Raw genomic sequence first — 21,459 nt, forward strand, 5'->3', positions numbered from 1 at the left:
ACACAAAGCCATTGAAATTCAGCCTTTTCCTGCCTAAAACGCTTCATAATTGTTGTTTGCTCAATCGGAATATCAAAGGTAAGATTTGATAGAGGAAAGCCATAATCAGAAGAAAACCTGAGAGCGGTACACTCAACATTTTTTCATAGGGGTCCTTAGTTGGCGTGGTGTGTTACTCCTGTACTCACAGCTACTCCAGAGGCTGAGGCACGAGGATCGCTTGAACTCAGGAGTTGGCGATTGTAGGGAGCTATGATTGCGCCACTACCCTCGAGCCCGGACAATGGAGTGAGAAAAGCAAGCAAGCAAGCAAGAGAAAGTGGGAGTGAGGGAGGGAGGGAGGGAAAGAGGGAAGGAAGGGGGGAAGGAAGGGAGAAAGGAAGGAAGGAAGGAGAAAGAGCAAGGGAAGGAAGGAAAGGAGAGAGAGAGAGGAGACGGGAGGTGAGGGGAGGGAATTCATAAGGCATAAATGAAAAGCAGCTTTGGGGGTGGAGATGAGGGTTGAATTATGAGAGTAAGATGAAAGATAAATAGAAACAGGATTGAAGAGTAGTTCAGAAAAACAAACATGCTATTGCCAAAGACAAGCAGGCGCAGAAAAGGGGAGGTTTTAACAACTCTTTCAGGAATGGGAGAAAGATTGAAAGATGGAGAAGATGAGTTAGTTTGGCTCATGCTAAATTTAAAATATCTGTGGGGCACGCCTGTGAGGATATTACACAGAGAACTCAGGCAATTAACTCCGTCTCCAGCCTGGGGTTTGTAAACATTAGTAGTAGTGGACACATTACATGGAGGTGGATAAAGACTAAAAAGTGTACTTTGAGATATGGGAATTACAAACCTATTCGTGATATTTGTAGGCAACAAACAAGTTTTCTTCTAACTAGTTCTCGAATCTTGGGACTTATCATGGTGAGACTGGATTCTTTGAACTATATAAGAAGATGAGAAGAAAACCCATTTATCGGAACCAAATTTCTAGTGACGATTAACTCCTTCTCATTCTGGTTTGCCCATATATGAGCCTTTGCCAATGTTAATAAAATAACATTGATCCATTTTAAAATTGGCAGATTCAGTCCCCCGCCCGGCCAGCCGCCCCGTCCGGGAGGTGAGGGGCGCCTCTGCCCGGCCGCCCCTACTGGGAAGTGAGGAGCCCCTCTGCCCGGCCAGCCGCCCAGTCTGGGAGGGAGGTGGAGGGGTCAGCTCCCTGCCCGGCCAGCCGCCCCGTCCGGGAGGTGAAGGGCGCCTCTGCCCGGCCGCCCCTACTGGGAAGTGAGGAGCCCCTCTGCCCGGCCACCACCCCGTCTGGGAGGTGTACCCAACAGCTCATTGAGAACGGGCCGGGATGACAATGGCGGTTTTGTGGAATAGAAAGGGGGGAAAGGTGGGGAAAACATTGAGAGATCGGATGGTTGCCGTGTCTGTGTAGAAAGAAGTAGACATGGGAGACTTTTCACTTTGTTCTGTACTAAGAAAAATTCTTCTGCCTTGGGATCCTGTTGATCGGTGACCTTGCCCCCAACCCTGTGCTCTCTGAAACATGTGCTGTGTCCACTCAGGGTTAAATGGATTAAGGGCGGTGCAAGATGTGCTTTGTTAAACAGATGCTTGAAGGCAGCATGCTCGTTAAGAATCATCACCACTCCCTAATCTCAAGTACCCAGGGACACAAACACTGCGGAAGGCCGCAGGGTCCTCTGCCTAGGAAAACCAGAGACCTTTGTTCACTTGTTTATCTGCTGACCTTCCCTCCACTATTGTCCTATGACCCTGCCAAATCCTCCTCTGCGAGAAACACCCAAGAATGATCAATAAAAAAAAAAAAAGAAAAAAAAACTTATCTTTTTGTAGTGAGAACACAAAACATAAAAAAAAAATAAAATTGGCAGATTGCAAGTTGTATGGCAGACTTGGCTTTTCAGGTGGCTGACGGGATTTCTAGAATAAAAATGGGAAACACTGAGTAATAGGTTTCACTGAATGAGAGACTAGAGAAGCGTTACACACAAAATTCATGTGTATTCATGTGTGTGTGTGTCTGCCAGTCTGTGTCTGTGAGTGTGTGCATGTAAATGCTTGGGAGGATTATCTTGACTCTTTGATGCCGTAAAAGCAATATTAGGACAGTTTGCAGAAACACTCCTTCATCCTTATGTTATGTCACAGCCAGAGAAACCTGGCTGTCTATCAGATTCTTGGGAATTCATAATAAGAAGATACGCTTTTTTGTTTGCCACATGAAAGGGGGAATTTAAAGTAATTAAATATCCGTATCTATCTTCAGGCTATCTACCAACAACATGATTGAAACTCTTTTTTTTTTTTTTTTTTTTTTTTGCGTATAATCTGTAGGATGAGCTTATTTATCACAGCATTCTTCTGAGGAATTAAACATTTAATTTTGAAGACAGAACACCCTCACGTCATACATACTCAGTTTTGAAAACCTAAAAATGTATAAAGTACCTGTTTAAATCTGCACTGTCCAATATGGTTACCATTAGCCACATTGGCTATTGAATGCTTGAAATTGCCCAGTCCAAGGTAAGATGTGTTGTAAGTATAAAATATATACCAGATTTCAAAGATGCAATATCATTTTTAATATAAAATAACTCACTTATAATTTTAAGATGGATTACTTAAAATAATGTTATACAAGGCGATTTACATATATTATTAAAACTGGACATAAAAGACGGAAACAGTAAACATCGGGGACTACTAGGGAGTAGCTGGGAAGGGGAAAGGCTTGAAAAGCTAACTATTGGATACTATGCTCACTACCCGGGTGATAGGATTAATCCCACCCCAACCCCAGCATCATGCAATATACCCATGTAACAATCCTGCACACGTACCCCCTGAATCTAACATAAAAGTTGAAATTATTTTTAATAATATAGAGGCCGGGCGCTGTGGCTCACGCCTGTAATACCAGCACTTTGGGAGACCGAAGTGGGCGGATCACCTGAGATCGGGAGTTCAAGACCAGCCTGACCAACATGGAGAAACCTCGTATCTACTAAAAATACAGAATTGGGGCCGGGAGCGGGGTCTCACGCCTGTAATCCCAGCACTTTGGGAGGCCGAGGCGGGCGTATCACGAGGTCAGGAGATCGAGACCATCCTGGTTAACACGGTGAAACCCCGATTCTACTAAAAAATACAAAAAGTTAGCCGGGCGTGGTGGCAGGCACCTGTAGTCCCAGCTACTCGGGAGGCTGAGGCAGGAGAATGGCGTGAACACGGGAGGCGGAGCTTGCAGCGCGCGCCACTGCACTCCAGCCTGGGCGACAGAGCGAGACTCCGTCACAAAAAAAGTAATAATAATAATAATAATAATTAGCCGGGGTGATGGCGCGTGCCTGTAATCCCAGCTACTCGGGAAGGTGAGGCGGCAGGAGAATCGCTTGAACCCTGGAGGCAGAGGTTGCGGTAAGCCGAGATCGCGCCATTGCACTTCAGCCTGGGCAACAAGAGCGAAACTCCATCTCAAAAAAAAAAAAAAAAAAAAAAAGATATAGAATAAATATTGCCTGTTTTTTTAATATGACTACTAGAAAATTTAAAACTACAAAAGTGACTCGCATTTATGACTTGTATTTTTTTAATTATTTTTATTCCAGAAGATAAAGTAGAAGACTTGTATTATCTTTTAATTGGACAGCATTGTCTAGAGATGATGTTATCTCTTTAAATGCTGTTCTGGGAGATTCCCAGAGCCAGAGAACATGGAGCATGGTCTCCCAGTAATTAAGTTTCATGCCTTGAGTGTTCTCGACAGAATGCATTTCTATGCATAATCTCCTTCGATCTTTACAGCATCCCATTTAACATAGTTATTATTAGCTGCATTTTTAAGCTATTGAATAGAAGACAAAGCATGCTTGGAATTACCCTAGACCTTCCCTTTCAACAGAATGGAAAGGAATCATTACTGTCTTAGGCAAGAAAACATTCAGTGCTACCATTTGTCTAATCAAATATTTCTTAATGAAATGAAACACAAGCTTCTGAGTTGAGAAAGCCTCAGTGACCTAAAGGATAAAGTATCTTATTCCCAGTTTCTGTACAGTCAGTGTCCTCACCCTGAGGTTTCTTCTTATTTGGTACTAATTTTCCTTTTTCAACTTGCTGCAGTTCTGATGTTGAAGTACTTTAGATTGTTTAGTCTCCTCACACAGTATGCAGGAGTTAGGGGAAAATAACTCTCAAAATGAAACAGCAATTTGAAACAAAAAAGGAGGAAAAAAAAAAGACCCATTATCCCCAACACAGTATTTCAACAGAGAAATTGAAGTGGAAAAGGGAAAATGAGGCACATGCGCCTGAGTCTTGATGACTTTGCTGCCCATTTGCTTTCATTTTCAGTATTCTAGGACCCCTCATGAATGTCTGACAGAATAATTCACATACAAGTACTTATTTTTGTTCTTTCCTGGATACCAACACAGAAATTAGTTAAGATTTGGAAATTCTGGAAAAGGGTGCCAGGCTTCCTGTCAGTAAGAAAACTTAGAATATTCCTGTAATTAGGCCTGGTGTGGTGGCTCAAGCCTGTAATCCCAGCATGGTGAGAGGCAGAGGTGAGCCAGGATTTCCAGAAGAGCCAGGGCAACATGGTGAAACCCAGTCTCTACCAAAAAAATTCAAAAAAAAAAAAAACAAAACCAAAGAACAAACAAACAAACAAAAAGCCAGGCTTGTTGTTGCATTTCTGTAGTCTCAGCTACTCAGGAGGCTGACATAGGAGGATCGCTTGAGTCCAGGGATGCTGAGGCTGCAGTGAGCTGTGATCATACCACTGCACTCCAGCATGGGTGACAGAGTGAGACCCTGCCTCAGAAAAACAAAACAAAGCAAAAGTTATTTTTCCAGCAGTTTAACTGCGGAGCTATGGAGTTGACTCAAGGTACAAACTGTTTTTTTTAATTGCAAACTGTTTCTTGAATATACCGCCACCACATATATACACTCATACAGTATAATAGTTCTTCTACAGGTTTCTTGACATTTCTTGTGATTTAAAAACACCCCCGCCCAACACACATAAATAACATCAAATCAGAAATGAATTGTAAGTGCCGCAGCATATAGCATATTGGAATTTCTTAGGTTTTAAAAGTAATAACTTGCTAGGTTTAAGACTTTAAATAATTTACGTCCTATGAGTTAACACTTCATGGAAGTCTTCAGTGGAGAGAGTGGTACAAATATATATATATATATATATATATATATATATATATATATATATATATATATATGTGTGTGTTTGTGTGTTTGTGTGTGTATATATATAGATAGATAGATAGATAGATATGTGTGTGTGTGTGTGTGTGTGTGTGTATACATTACCTTTATGGAATTTTCAGAAAACAGCCAAAAAACAAAAAAGAAAAAAGAAACAAAGGAAACACAAAGACCTGGAGTTACATATGGACCTCTGGGATTGGTGCGCAAGTGCTGTGTTGAAGGAGTGATAACTATGCTAAAACCAACGTGCATCTGCCGAAACCCGGGATTGAACCAGGGACCTTTAGATCTTCAGTCTAACGCTCTCCCATCTGAGCTATTTCGGCCACTGTGATCTTACTTCTTTTGTCATTCCTTCAAAATACAGAAACTGCCATTTGTGGGGTCAGTGTATCTTCCAATGCCTAATTCTGTTGTCTTCAATATCACCCGTCATTCACTCACCTCCCCTCCACCCAAGAAATATAAGTTCTGCTGCAATTTATGTGTGAAATAGGATCCAATTTTCCCCAGCAAAAGATGGGAAAGAAAAGGCGAGGAATAGGTCAAATCAGGAAGATACTCCCATGCTTGGTCACCGTATAAAACACTGCTCAGAAAACTAAGGAATTCAAAATGAAATTATCTAGGCCTTTCCTTTTCTCTTTTTTCGGATTTTCTTTTTCTGGCTTGCTCTTCAATGGCATGTCATAAAGGAACAGAAGATTAGTGGACACTTTAACACGGTAGTGGGCTTATAGCTTCCGAAAAAAGACATCCTGAGCGAGTTAGTTCTTTTTTTCTATTTTCTTCCTTTTACCAATCTTGTGCTCACACATCCACCTTGGGTGGTACGGAGACCCAGGGAGTGAAAATGGAAAGTATAATATGTTTGTTTGCTTCTTTCTTTCTTTGTTTTGAGATGGAGTCCCGCTCTGTCTCCGAGGCTGGAGTGCAGTGGCACGATCTGGACTCAGTGCAACCTCCGTCTTTCAGGTTCAAGCGATTCTCCTGACTCAGTCTCTTCCAGTAGGTGGGATTACAGGCGCGCGCCACCACGCCCAGCTAATTTTTTTGTATTATTAGTAGAGACGAAGTTTCATCATGTTGATCAGTCTGGTCTCGCCTCGGCCTCCCAAAGTGCTAGGATTACAGGCTTGAGCCACCGTTCCCGGCCTATTCCTTGGGATTCAGAGAATTGTGGTCTGCACATTGATGCATAAGAATTGTTTTTTTTTTTTTCCAGCTGGGTGCAGTGGCTCACGCCTGTAATCCCAGCACTTTGGGAGGCCAAGGCGAGCAGATCGCCTGAGGTCAGGAGTTCGAGACCAGCCTGTCCAACATAGTGAAACCCCATGTTGTCTCTACTGAAAACACAAAAATTAGCCCCGCGTCGAGGCGCGCCCCTGTAGTCCCAGCTACAGAATCGCTTGAACCCAGGAGGCAGAGGTTGCAGTGAGCCGAGATCACACCACTACACTCCAGCCTGGGTGACAGAGCAAGACTCCATCTCACACACACACACACACACACACACACACACACACACACACAAAATCGCTTTTTACGTACACATCTGTAATCATGAGATTGTATTTATTTATTTTATTTTGACAGTGTCCCACTCTGCTAGACTGGAGTGCAGTGGCAACCTCCTCTCACTGCAACTTTCACCTCCTGGCTCAATCAGTTCTTCCACCTCAGCCTAGAAGTTTTATATCAATTCAAAAGTGTCAAGACATTGGACTCCTCTTGATAAATAACTTAAAAACAATTTAAGACATTTACAGAATTTCAGAAACAGTTCTCTCTGGAATGAGGGAATTGCTATGGCCAATAATTACTTGCAAACTGAATTTTAATAAAACCCTCTCTATGTCTGGACAGTTTTCAAACTGAGTCTCCTATTCTGAAAGAGTCAAGGCTTTCAGTTTTAGCCAAAATTTGATGGAAGGATCGATAAGAAATTGTTCTTGAAGCCAGGAGTGGTGGCTCACGCCTGTAATCCCAGCACTTTGGGAGGCCGAGGCGGGTGGATCACCTGAGGTCAGAAGTTCAAGACCAGCCTAGTCAACATGGTGAAACCCCCGTCTCTACTAAATGCACATAAATTAGCCAGGCGTGGTGGCGGGCGCCTATAATCCCAGCTACTCAGGAGGCTGAGGCAGGAGAATCACTTGAACTCGGGAGGCTGAGGTTGCAGTGACCCGAGATCGCACCACTGCGCTCCAGCCTGGGCAACAAGAGCGAAACTTCGTTCCCCCCCCCCCCCAAAAAAAATTGTTTATGGATAATTAGATGATTTCCTAAAAAATAAATAAATAAAATTTATAAAATTATGTTCGCTTGCAGTCTTTGTTTTGTCCTCCCGCTTGTAAGGTCCGAGCCTTCTCAGACAGGAAACAACATTCCTCTGGGTTTATCCCCTCCGCCTCACGTCTCTCCCCAGCTGGGCGCAGCCTCAGCCTATGCTGCAGAAATGTTAAAAGTTGAACATACAGAGAGGAAAAAAAATGGAACGTGATGCGGAAATTAAAACAGCAGCTACATATAAATCTCAACACAGTGCTTAAAATGTGTGTAAATGGTTCTAGGACTGCGCTGCACTATTGTGAAAAGTTCATTCAGAAGTAAATGGGAGGGAAGGTGGAGAGGAGCTGAGCGCCAGCTGGCGGAGAGAGGGAAAAGGAGGGGTGCCGTGAAGTGGAGGAAGAAAAACACAAATGGGAGAGAAATAGAGGGCAAGGAAAAGCATCCTTAAGATGATTCGGACTTGGATGGACGGGACCGTAGAGTGAATCTAAGAGCCACATCTCTCCGTCGCTTCCTCTGGCCGTGAGGGAAGAGAGGTGTCCCTAGGGAGGTAGGCTGGACCAGGAAGGAGACCTGGTTCGTTTCGCCCAGGCTGTCACGGCTTCAAGAGGGCCTCTCCGCTGTTTCCGTCGCTCGACAGACGGGCTGAGCTCTTTGGAGTGATGTTGGGTTTTGGTTTGCGCCTCAGGAACCGCTGATACCGTAGCTTCTGAGGGAGCTTCAGGGATTTCCTGGCTTCCTAAGTGCCTGTGTTGAGAGTTAGAAGCGGGATCTGCCGGCAGCTAAGAGACTGAGCATGACGGTGGAAACATCTAATTTTATTAGTTTTTGCTTAAAATGCAAAAGATGAGAAAAAGTTCCCGTTTCTTTGCTCCATATATATCTCCTAGAATAAAGCCAATCGAAAGCCAACTTCACCCTAAAGAAACTCTTCCTGGCGTTTGCAACGAGCTCCTTTACTCCTAAAGTCCAGCTCTTGGCTCAGGACCTGCAGAGCGGCACAGCTGTTGCAGAAAGGCGAAGTCGAGGTACAATCGGTGTTAACTACGTGTGCAGCCACCGTCTTCTTAGTCCTGTTACAGGTGCAGAGGCAATATAAGTGAACCACTCACAAGTCGAGTGGGCTGACCTCAGATTGAGTTTAGCGATGACTTGTGACCACCTGGTAGATGGTGGACCGTTACAGCATTTAGAAAGTGAGTAAAAGAAAGGATGCGTACCTAAGCCCACACGCTTGCTTGGCTCCTGCAGATGGAGAGAGGTCACTTTTCTGCCTTCTGGGTGTTTAGTAACTTATTTTTTTTTTTTTTGGTTTGTTGGCATGAAGTAAAGATGAAAATAAAAGCAGATTTTCTTTTAACAAGTTAGTATTAACATGCTTGCAGAGTATTTCCCTGTGGATTTCTGCTTAGTACTGTAATACCAGAATCAGAAACTCTACAAAGAGCTCTAATCTGGAGGTATGGGTTGTTCCCTAGCTTAGAAGGAGGTTATTTCTGGAGAGTAAGTACAATGAGGTAGAAAAGGATCCGTTGGGCTTGGGAGAATAAACGTTCATTACTTTTATTTATGAAAAACAACAAAATGAGCTTTCTCCTATACTGATCTTGTTTCCTGGAGTTCAGAGTATTTGCATCTCAGACCAGAAACTTCCTTGAGGACCCAGAGAAGTACTTTTTACTTCCACCAAATTTCAGCTGAGGTGACTGCTATCTTTTCATCATTTGCAGTGTGTTTGTAGTTAAATAGTTTAAGTTTCAAACTATGTGGGTCTCTAATGGAAAAAGTGACCACCAGCACATCAAATCGTCAACCACCGGCAGTGTAATCTTTTAGTGAAAGCTTGTAGGGCTTCTCAACCTGCTTAGAGGGAGTTAGAAGAAGAAACAGAAAAGGACGTGAGCCTTTTTAGCTTCCGATCTGAATCAGACTTGGGCCACACAGTTCTATGGTTTCTGATGATTTCATTTACAACTAGAAATTGGTTGCATGGCCAGGAATACTACTTGCTTCCCTCGTGCGTGGTTCATGTTAGTGATTGGTGGACTGCTTAGAAAATATAAGTGGATAATCCTAAGCAGCAAATAGATTCAAAGGAATAAACACGAGTCACCTCTGTGTATGAGAGAGAAATGCAGAGGCCAACACAATTCACCTTGACACACAGAAAAATTTAAAGTTGAGGAATGTCATGGACTGCTTCTTACTTGTGCCCGGGGAAGAAAACAAAACCTGGAGGTACTGGGGATTGAACCCAGGACCTCGTGCATGCTAAGCACGCGCTCTACCGCTGAGCTATACCCCCTCTGGAGAACTTGTCTTTCAGAGAATATTTTGATGACTATTATTGTCTGAGTCTGGGCTCTGTGTCATGACAATCTTTATGTTTTCAATTCCACTCTCAATTTCCTACAGGAAGTGTTTCCTCTCTTAGACCCTGCTACACCAAAAGAAAGGTAGCTTAATAGTACAAATAAAGGCACTGTTCCTGATTTGTGGTCAGTCCAAGATCAACTCACCCCAAGGTGGGCTCCCCATTGCGTTAGATTTCCTGGAGCATACTTGCATTCAATCATTTGAGTGTGTCCTGGCATACAACATTCTCTTGCAAATTTTCTGATTATAATGTTCTGTATTCTTTTGACTCTTGGAAGCGTGTTAGTCTCACGTGGTCAAAAAATAAAACTGACTCGTGTGTGTGAAAATACCCTAAAATTCAACACAAATAGAGGCAAATTAAACCTGCATTGTGAAAGAATAACATAACCCCATTGAAATAACTGATTTAAGAAAATGCTTGACAAAGTTCGTTGTTCTAATTGTAAGTACAAAAAGAAGAGGAAACAAATCTTAAACTCTATGTATGAGGGGTTTTTTTTTAGAGCTAAGGCTGCAGGAATTCTGAGATTTTGTGTGAATTTTAGGATTGGGAAAATGAGTGTGTGTGAGCGCGTGTGTTGTTGGAAACAGGTTGTCACTGTAAGAGAAAGAAGGTAAAGAATAGTCCTGTTGGTGTTAATGGGAATTGGAGGCATCAGTATGAAATTATACGTATGTAATTGTATAGGCCGGGCGCGGTGGCTCACGCTTGTAGTCTCAGTACTTTGGGAGGTTGAGACGTGTGGGTCGCTTCAGGTCAGAAATCGAGAACAGCCCGGCCAACATGGCAAAACGCCGTTTCTGCTAAAAATACAAAAATTTGACGGGTGTGGTGGCCGCGCCTGTAGTCCCAGCTATTCGGGTGGCTGAGGCAGGATAATCGCTTGAATTCGGGAGGCGGACGTTGCAGCGAGCCAAGATCGTACCACCGCACTCCAGCCTGGGCGACTAAGACTCTGTCTCAAAAAATAAAAATAGTACATTTTCCCTACAGATCTGTCTGCTAACTGAGCCTGGAAGAAATACCTTAGAAACAATGAGCAAGATGAGTCTATATTTTGATTTTCAAATACCATTCTCTACTAAAAGGAACCAGAGATATTAATAGAAAGCAGCTACTAGTGTCAACTACACTGACTCCAGGACTGTGCCAGGGAAACTACAAGATGAACCTAAAATATCTTGCTGTGCCAGAATGATGGGGATGATTTAAAAGAACACAGAAGCTCCGGGGTGGCTCACGCCTGTAAACCCAGCACTTTGGGAGACCGAGGCGGACGGATCACCAGAGTTTAGGAGTTCCAGACCCGCCTGGCCAACATGGTGAAGTCCCGTCTCTACTAAAAATACAAAAACTGGCCTGGCATGGTGGCTCATGCCTCTAATCCCAACTACTCGGGAAGCAGAGGTAGGAGAATCGCTTGAACCCGGGAGGCGGAGGTTGCAGTGAGCCGAGATCGCACCACTGCACTCCAGCCTGGACGACAGGGCAAGACCTGTCTCAATAAATAAATAAATAACAAAGTACATGAGAAAAATAATAGTGTGTGTGTGTGTGTTTAGCCGTAAAGAGAGAGGAGAATCATTGTGGCAAAATATCGGGAATTGCTAAATATGAGTAACTTGTGTGTGGCAGTTCTTTGTATCATTTTTGCAACTTTTCTGTAGGTTTGAAATAATTTCAAACTAAAAAGGTTTTTCTAAATTCTCCCTTCTCAAATTTCTTTTCCCTCTTCCTTCAAGGGCTGTACTCTTCTATCGAGAGTAACGTAGATGGATGCTAAAACAGAAGGGTCAGTACCGTCTCGGGGGATTTAGGTGCAGGTGAGGAGGTGAGAAAGTGGAATTCCCAGCTCTTAGAAACGAAGACCCAGGAGCGTGGGTCGCTGCCCGTCCTTACCCTACCAGCGCCTGGGCCAGCACCATGGTCGCGAAACCTAGCATGGATTTCGTCTTGGGGACGCTATGGCTCCAGTTCTGACACTCAAGAAACGACGGATGGAGAGGAGAACGAGGACCACCTGCGAAAAGAGTTTGAGAGGGAAGCAGGGACGCGGTGGGGTGCACACCTGCGGCGGCGGCGGCAAAGGCGGAGAAGAGAAGTGGGCGAGCGCCCGAGGCTGCCAGAGGATCTGGGTGGGCCGGAAGGCGGAGTGCAGCCCGGAAGCCCATCTCCGCTGCTTTTCCTCGCTGTCAGCGATAAGCGAGAGGGCTCATTCCCTGTTGGAGAAGAGCTGAAAACACTTTCCCCGCAAGATCTCCCTCGTTTTGCTCAAGGCAGTCGCGGCGTTGAGAACGCCTCGCAGCTCCTTTACTGGCTGGGGCACTGGGGAGCACGGGTACCCTTGAGTTTTGGTACAGGCGGGTGGCATTAGTGGCTTCCAAGGAAACGACAGAGAAGCCGCCTATTTTCAATCCCTACTGTTAGCGAGGGGGAGAGTGTTTAACCGGGAAGAGAGACCTCCTGCTGAAGCATAGGGTCCTTTGTCATAGATAGGAAGAGTGTTCTTTGCTTTTGTTTTTGTTTTAGCTTGTCAAGCTTGGAATATAAGGCATGAAAAACAAGAAAGGTAAGGCAGTCCCAGTATATTTTAAACTTAAGAGGGTTTTCAGAAGGAGTACTACGTTGTTTTTATGGAATTCAGGGTGTCCAGATTTCAACCTACCTAGCAGAGTGAAGCTCTATGAGTCTAATATCTTGGCTTTCTTCCACATCAGCAAGCCTCTGAAATTCGGGTTTCTTTCTGGACAATATCACCTACACTTTTGCAGTCGGCTCCTATATTGCCTGCATCCAACTCGTGGAAGCAAGAACAGTGGGAAAAGCCAAGGTTACCACATAAAAGAAGATCCTTACATGAGACAAGTGTAAATAAAGCAGCAGCTGAGGTGTGTGTAGAGGAAGAGACAAACGTGAAAATGTAGAAAGTGGATACAGAATTTTTTCCAAGGAGGAAGAGGAATGGTCTGCTCACAACAAGGAACTCTCTACTTACTGCTGCAAAGATACTTTTATTACATTTCATGCATATGCTGGATTTTAACAACCAGAACATTGGTAGAATTGGTGGGGGCTGGAGAGTCAGCAGTCACTCCCAACCATGAGGATGAGTCCTCACCCTGAGGGTGGAGAGAAAATGATTGCTCTCTGCCACAGGGCTTAGAATCGTCCAAGCCTGGGTTTCAAATTGCAAGGCCCAAATAGCTTGAGAAAGCTCCAGGTATTTCAGCTCAAAAGAGTTTCCTGGTTCAAGAGAATTCCTGTGAGTTCCTCCACAGGAAAATCAGTCTGTTGTGTGTGACCTGAAAAGTTGCATAAATATTCAAAGGGTCAAAGAAATGGTAAATTCAAACCCATCCCTGACATAAGATGAATACAAACCTCACTGGCTTTCCTAGGTTTGTGTTTTTGATTGAGAATAGGCAGGGAACCCCAGGACCAACTCTTCCTCCTCAGCAGGTGCCTGACCCTGGGACTTCCTGAAACTTCTAGAGAAGTGCTTCACAAACTTTAGCATCAGAGTCACTTGAAGGCTTATTCAAACACAGGAGGCTGAGCCCCATCCATACTCAGCAGTTCTGATTCAATAGACCTAAGGTTGGGCCTGAAATTTATTATTCTGATTGCAGCACCCTAATCCTCCACCCCTTGCTCTCCTGTGCAGTGTCCACTGTGGCTAACATGCCACTGTTTGCCTGGAGAGAACCAATGGATACCAGGAAATTAAAGAAGAAAAAGTATGAAACAAAAGGAAAATACATGGCATGTGTGTATTACCTTCCTTCAAAAAATGTGTCTCAAAACAATATGATTGGTCTGGAGGCACACACACAGCCAGTCCTCAGCTAAGCAGGTTTCATCAGACAGTATCCGTCCTGGATGCTGGTTATAGATATTCTCACTGGACAAAAGAATCAAGTAAGGTCATGTCAGCCTCATAGAGTGTATCTACCATGCCAGCCTGATAGGCTGGTGGACTAGGAACAAACATCATACTCTCTTGCCTCTCAAAGACACTTTAATTCAACAGGAAATATGTACAGAGAGAACAGCAGTTTTGAAACCATACACCGTTGGAAACCATAAAAGGTTTCATGAGTGCATAGGATTTCTTGGGAGTTCCCTCTCCAAAAAAAGCGATGTAATCAGGTGGATCGAGAAAGAACATGAAATGTTTGTTTGTTTTTTCCCAAGGCAGGAAGTGCCCAACACACCTGCGATCTACTTATCTTTTAGTCTGCATGTATTTTGCATTATGACGGAAAAACTTTTCCTAGTTTTTCATATGGGGCCTCCGTTTGCTCTTACCAGAAGTTCCCAGGCAATATTTTATTGTAAAGAGGAAAATGGAGTGACTGAGGAAATACAGGAATACAAATCAGTCTTATGGAATATCAGTAGGGAAAGTTGATCCGTATTGGTTTCTGCTTCTCGCACGTTGAAGGCCTCTAATTCTCCGACAGTCTTCGTGTGGTTGTCCAGCGCCCTGCCACTCCCATCTCAAGCGACTGGAGAGCCACAGCCCTTGTCTCAGTACTGGATCACACTGGTAGCTGTGTTCTCTGCGCAGGTAGACAGGGAGAGACTGGTGGAGAAATCAGTGAACAGAGGCTTTCGCTCTGTTCTTTGGCCCAGAAAACAAAAATAACTTAAAAAAAAATAGATGCCTTCAGGGGGCTTTTCTCCCTTCCCCTTCGTCTTTGCGTCTCATTAATCATAGTACAAAATAGGAGTGAATGCGAGCCGCCTGTGAATGTGCACGCTTTTGTTTGGGTTCAAGAGACCGTGTTGCGATCCCGTTCTTCTTTCCCCCTCATTTCTTGTTTGTCTCCCTTCTGCTGTGGCAATCGCCTTTGGTGATGTCGAGGTTCATAGCATAACCAGTGGAGATAGTTCAAGGCTGAACATTGGGCCACACTTTTACTGTCTATATGTGCAGAAATAGGATAGAAAAACGTGAGGAGGCAGAAGTCTGTTGCTTGAAAACTACCAGAGCAAAACCACCACTTGGAGGTGTCGGGGATCGAACCCGAGGCCTCATACATGCAAAGCATGCGCTCTACCGCTGAGCTACACCCCCTTAGTGTAAGGTCTCCTTGTAATAATTTTCAGGAGGTAGCTTTCATTTCCTGAGACTCCGTGAGCATGCTGGTAGTAGTGGTCAGTATTATGGAGTGTGGAGAGCTGTTCTGAGCAGGAGATACTTGGTACTAATGGGGGATACAGATTCTTTAGAATACTGTGTAGGACTTGAAATGAAAAACGAAAGATTAGAAAAGTGTCAGATAATAACCACAAGAAGTTTCCATTGTGGCCTCAAGACGTTGAGTTCTTAGGGTCTCCTTCTATTATGCTTGGCAAGAATCAAGTTCTGGTTTTCGTTTCCTTTAATTTCTCCCAGATACGACACAAAGCCATTGAAATTCAGCCTTTTCCTGCCTAAAACGCTTCATAATTGTTGTTTGCTCAATCGGAATATTAAAGATAAGATTTGATGGAGGAAAGCCACAATCAGAAGAAAACCTGACAGCGATGCACTCAGCATTTTTTCATAAGGGTCCTTAGCTGGCGTGGTGTCTTACGCCTGTACTCCCAGCTACTCTAGAGGCTGAGGCACGAGGACCGCTTGACTTCGGGAGTTAGTTGTTGTAGGGAGCTATGACTGTGCCACTGTCCTCCAGCCTGGGCAACAGAGAGAGAAGAGAAGTGAAGGGAAGGGAAGGGGAGGGGAGGGGAGGGGAGGGAAGTGGAGGGGAGGGAAAGGGGGAGAAGAGGGGAGACGAGGGGAGAAGAGGGGAGGGGAGGGGAAGGGATTCATAAGGCGTGAATGAAAAACAGCTATGGGGATGGAGAGAAGGGTTGAATTATGAGAATAAGACCGAAGATAAATACAAACAGGGTTGAAGAATGCTTTAGAAAAACAAACACAAGCAGGTGCAGAAAAGGGGAGAGGTTTTAACAGCTCTTTTAGGAATGAGAGATAGATTGGAAGATGGAGAAGATGAGTTAGTTTGGCTCACACTCAATTTAAAGTATCTGTGGGGCACACTTGTGAGGATGTTACTCAGAGAATTCAGACAATTAACTCTGTCTCTAGCCTGGGATTTGTAAGCATTAATAGTAGTAGACTCATTACATGGAGGATGGATAAAGACTAAAAGGTGTACTTTGAGATATGGAAATTACAAACATATTCGTGATATTTGTAGTCAACAAACAAGTTTGTTCCTAAAAAGTTCTTGAATCTTGGGACTTATCGTGTGTCCTTTGAATTATATAAGAAGATGAGAAGAAAATCTATTTCTCAGCGCCAAATTTCTAGTGACTATTAACTCTTTCTCATTCTGGTTTGCCTATATAAGAGCCTTTGCCAATGTTAATAAAGTAACATTGATGCCTTTCAAAATTGCCAAATTGCAAGTTGTATGTCAGACTTGGCTTTTCAGTTGGCTGATGGGATTTCTAGAATAAAAATAGGAAACACTGAGTGATAGATTTCACTGAAGGAGAAACTAGAGAATTGTTATATACAAAATTGATGTGTATTCGTGTGTGTTTGCCTGCCTGACTGTGTCTGTGTGTGTGCATGTAAATGATGGGAAGGATTATCTTGGCTCTTTGATGCTGTAAAAGCAATATTAGGACAGTTTGCAGAAACTCTCCTTCATCTTTATGTTGTGTTACACCCAGAGAAACTTGGCTGTCTATTGGATTCTTGGGAATTCATAAGAAGGTTGCCTCATAAAAATGGGAGAATTTTAAATAATTAAATATCTGTAGCTATCTTCAGACTATCTACCAGCAACACGATTGAAACATGTTTTTTGTGTGAAATCTGTAGGATGAGCTCATTTAACATAGCATTCTTCTGAGAAATTAAACATTTAATTTTGAAGACAGAACACCCTGTCATACACACTCAATTTCGAAAACCTAAAAATATGTAAAGTATATGTTTAAATCTGCACCGTCCAATATGGTTACCATTAGCCACATTGGGTATTGAGTACTGAAAATTGCCTAGTCTAAGTTAAGATGTGTTGAAAGTGAGAAATATATACCAGATTTCAAAGATGTAATTTTTTTTTTCATGGAGTCTCGCTCTGTCACCTAACCTGGAGTGCAGTGGTGCAAACTTGGCTCACAGCAACCTCCACCTGTCGGGTTCCATCCATTCTCCTGCTTCAGCCTCCTGAGTAACTGGGACTACAGGCGCGCGCCACCATGCCCGGCAATTTTTTTTTTTTTTTTTTTTAGTAGAGACAGGGTTTCACCATGCTGGCCAGGCTGGTCCCAAACTCCTGACCTTGTCATCTGCCCTCCTCGGCCTCCCAAAGTGCTGGGATTACAGGCATGGGCCGCCGCACCTGGTCAGATGTAATATCATTTTTTAAACATAAAATATCTCACTGATAATTTTAAGATTGATTACTTGTTAAAATAATATTTTGGACATGCAAGGTGATTTACATATATTAGTAAAACTGGACATAAAAGATGGAAACAATAGACACTGGGGACTACTAGAGGGGGAGGCGAGAAGGGGAAAGGCTTGAAAAGCTAACTATTGGATACTATGCTCACCACCCAGGTGATGGGATTAATCTCACCCCAACCCCAGCATCATGCACTATACCCATGTAACAAACCTGGACATGCACCCCCTGAATCTAAAATAAAAGTTGAAATTATTATTATTAGTATTATTATTTTGAGACAGAGTCTTGCTCTGTCTCTCAGGCTAGAGTGCAGTGGCGCTATCTGGGCTCACTGCAAACTCCTCCTCCAGGTTTCAAGTGATTCTCCTATCTCAGACTCCCAAGTAGCTGAAATTACAGGCATGCACCACCACACCCAGCTAATTTTTGTATTTTTATTAGAGGCAGGGTTTCACCATGTTGGTCAGGTTGGTCTTGAACCCCTGACCTCAGGTGATCCGCCCACCTCGGCCTCCCAAAGGGCTGGGATTACAGGTATGACCCACCTTGCCTGTCTAAAAGTTGAAATTGTTAAAAAATTATATAAAATAAGTATTGCCTGTTTATTTTTTAAATGTGACTACTAGAAAATTTAAAACTACAGAAGTGGCTCTCATTTAAGATTTGTATTACCTTTTTTAAAAATTCTTTTTATCCCAGAAGCTAAAGCCGAAGACTTGTAGTATCTTTTGATTCGACAGCATTGTCTAGAGACGATGTTATCTATTTAGGTGCTGTTCTGGGAGAATCCCAGAGCCAAAGGACATGGAGCATGGTCTGCCAGTAATTAGGTTTCATGCCGCGAGTGGACTTGGCTAAATGCATTTCTATGCATGATCTCCTTAGACCTTTGCAACATCCCATTTTACATAATCATTATTAGCCTCATTTTTAAGGTATTGAATGAGAGACGAATCATGCTTAGAATTACCCTAGGCGTTTCATTTCAACAAAATGTAAAGGAATCACTACTGTGCTAGGCAAGAAAACATTCAATGCTGCCATTTGTCTAATCAAATATTTCCTTTTTTTTTTTTCTTTTTTAAGACAGAGTCTTGCTCTTGTTGCCTAGGGTGGAGTGCAATGTTGCGATCTCGGCTCACTGCAACCTCCGCTTCCCGGGTTCAAGGGATTCTCCTGCCTCAGCCTCTCGAGTAGCTGGGATTACAGGCATCCACCACCACACCCAGCTAATTTATTATTATTATTATTATTATTTTGTATTTTTAGTAGTGACAGTGTATCACCATGTTGGCCAGGCAGGTCTTAAACTTCTGATCTCAGGTGATCTACCCGCCTCGGCCTCCCAAAGTGCTGAGATTACAGGCGTGAGCCACCACGCCCAGCCTATCAAATATTTCTTAATGAAATAAAACACAGGCTTCTGAGTTGAGAAAGCCTCAGTGACTTAAAGGGTAATGTGTCTGATTCCTAGTTCTTGTACAGTCAATGTCCCCACCCTGAGGTTGGTCTCTCATTTGGTACCAATTTTCCTTTCACAATTTGATGCAGTTCTGATGTTGGAGTACTGTAGTTTATTGTCTCCTCACACAGTATGCAGGTGTTAGGGGAAAATAACACTGAAAATGAAACACCAATTTGAAAGAAGAAAAGATATTAAAAATGACCAAAAAAAAAAAAAAAACAGACAAAAAAAAAAAAAAACAGGACAAAAAAGGCCTATTATCCAAACACAAAATTTCAAGAGAGGAGTTGAAGTAAAAAAAAAGGAAAATGGGGCACATCCACCTGAGTCTTGACAGAATAATTAATTTAGAAATACTTATTTTTGACCGGACGCAGTGGCTCACATCTATAATCCCAGCACTTTGGGAGGCCGAGGCAGGTGAATCACGAGGTCAAGAGTTGGAGACCAGGCTGGCCAACATGGTGAAACCCCGTCTTTACTAAAAATACAAAAATTAGTCAGGCATGGTGGTGGACGCCTGTGATCCCAGCTGCTTGGGAGGCTGCAGCAGGAGAATTGCTAGTGCCGGGGAGGCGGAGGTTGCAGTGAGCTGAGATCGTTCCACTGCACTCTAGCATGGGAAACATAGCAAGATTCTGTCTCAAAAAAAAAAAAAAAAAAAAAAAAAAAAGAAAAGAAAAGAAAAAAGAAAACAAAAAAGAAAGAAAGACTTATTTTTGTTCTTTCCTGGATACCAATGAGGAAATAACTTAAGATTTGGAAATTCTAGACAAGGTTTCCAGGCTAAAGAAAAGTCCTGTCAGTAAGAAACTTAAAAATATTCCTGTAATTACGCCTGGTGCAGTGGTTCCCACCTGTAATCCCAGCACGTTGGGAGGCAGAAGCGGGCAGGTTGCTTGAGCCCAGGATTTCAAGAACAGCTGGGGGAACATGGTGAAACCCAGTTTCTACCAAAAACAGTACAAAAGAGAGAGAGAGAGAAAGCCAGGCTTGTTGTTGCATTTCTGTAGTCTCAGCTACCCAGGAGGCTGACATGGGAGGATCGCTTGAGTCCAGGGAGGCTGAGGCTGCAGTGAGCTGTGATCATACCACTGCACTCCAGCATGGGTGACAGAGTGAGACCCTGCCTCAAAAAAACAAAACAGGGCCGGGCGCGGTGGTTCACACTGTAATCCCAGCACTTTGGGAGGCCGAGGTGGGTGGATCACGAGGTCAGTAGATCGAGACCATCCCGGCTAACATGGTGAAACCCCGTCTCTACTAAAAATACAAAAAATTAGCTGGGCGTGGTGGCGGACGCCTGTAGTCCCAGCTACTCGGGATCCTGAGGCAGGAGAATGGCGTGGACCCGGGAGGCGGAGCTTGCAGTGAGCCGAGATCGCGCCACTGCACTACAGCCTGGGCGACAGAGCGAGACTCCGTCTCAAAAAAAAGAAAGTTATTTTCCCAGCAGTTGAACTGCAGAGCTATGGAGTTGACTCAAGATACAAACCGAGGTGTTTCTTTGTTTTTTTTTTTTTTTTTTTTTTTTGAGACGGAGTCTCGCTCTGTCACCCAGGCTGAATTGCAGTGGTGCGATCTCAGCTCACTGCAAGCTCCGCCTCCCGGGTTCACGCCATTCTCCTGCCTCAGCCTCCTGAGTAGCTGAGACTACAGGCGCCCGCCACCGCGCCCGACTAATTTTTTTGTATTTTTAGTAGAGACGGGGGTTTCACCGTGGTCTCGATCTCCTGACCTCGTGGTCCACCCGCCTCGGCCTCCCAAAGTGCTGGGATTACAGGCCTGAGCCACTGCGCCCGGCCAAACCGAGGTTTTTCGAATTGCAAAATATTTCTTGAATATACCACTACCACATATATACACTCATACAGCATAATAGTTCTTCTACAGGTTTCTTCATAGTTCTTGTGATTTAAAACACCCCTGCCCAACACACATAAATAACATCAAATCAGAAATGAATTGTAATTGCCACAGTCTATAGCATATTGGAATTTCTTAGGTTTTAAAATTAGTAACTTTCTAGATTTAAGATTTTTAATAATTTACATACCGTCAGTTAACACTTCATGGAAGACTTCAGTGGAGAGAGTGATACAAATATACATACATATATATATATACATTACCTTTATGGAATTTTTAAAAAGCAAAAAATGGGAGTTATATATAGACCTCTGGGATTGGTGTGCAAGTGTTGTATAAAGGAAAGACAATTATGCAACAACCAAAAGGTGTCTGCCGAAACCCGGGATTGAACCAGGGACCTTTAGATCTTCAGTCTAACGCTCTCCCAACTGAGCTATTTCGGCTACTCTGGAGCTGTCCCCTTGGTCATTTCTTCAAAATATAAAAACTGCAATTTGTAAGGTCAGTGTATCTTCCAACGTCTAATTCGGTTGTCTTCAATATCACCCGTCATTCACTCACCTCCCCCCAATCCAAAAATATAAATTCTGCTGTAATTTATGTGTGAAAATAGGATCCAATTTTCCCCGGCAAAAGACGGGAAAGAAAAGACGAGACGGCCGGGCACGGTGGCTCACGCCTGTAATCTCAGCATTTTGCGAGACCGTGGAGCGTGGATCACTTGAGGTCAGGAGTTCAAGACCAGC

The 21,459-nt window shown here is 43.5% G+C and overlaps 4 non-coding genes across 4 annotated transcripts; all 4 read right to left on the bottom strand.

Moving 5' to 3' along the window:
- Positions 1-5,518: 5,518 nt before the first annotated feature.
- Positions 5,519-5,591, bottom strand: TRNAF-GAA (transfer RNA phenylalanine (anticodon GAA)). The gene has a single exon. It is a non-coding gene; the product is annotated as a tRNA-Phe (tRNA).
- Positions 5,592-9,790: 4,199 nt separating this feature from the next.
- TRNAA-AGC (transfer RNA alanine (anticodon AGC)) lies at positions 9,791-9,862 on the bottom strand. Its single transcript has one exon. It is a non-coding gene; the product is annotated as a tRNA-Ala (tRNA).
- A 5,083-nt stretch (positions 9,863-14,945) lies between these two features.
- TRNAA-UGC (transfer RNA alanine (anticodon UGC)) lies at positions 14,946-15,017 on the bottom strand. Its single transcript has one exon. It is a non-coding gene; the product is annotated as a tRNA-Ala (tRNA).
- Positions 15,018-21,083: 6,066 nt separating this feature from the next.
- Positions 21,084-21,156, bottom strand: TRNAF-GAA (transfer RNA phenylalanine (anticodon GAA)). Its single transcript has one exon. It is a non-coding gene; the product is annotated as a tRNA-Phe (tRNA).
- Between the last annotated feature and the right edge of the window lie 303 nt (positions 21,157-21,459).

Source organism: Gorilla gorilla, chromosome 5 (genome assembly GCF_029281585.2).
Source record: "Gorilla gorilla gorilla isolate KB3781 chromosome 5, NHGRI_mGorGor1-v2.1_pri, whole genome shotgun sequence".
Taxonomy (NCBI): domain Eukaryota; kingdom Metazoa; phylum Chordata; class Mammalia; order Primates; family Hominidae; genus Gorilla; species Gorilla gorilla.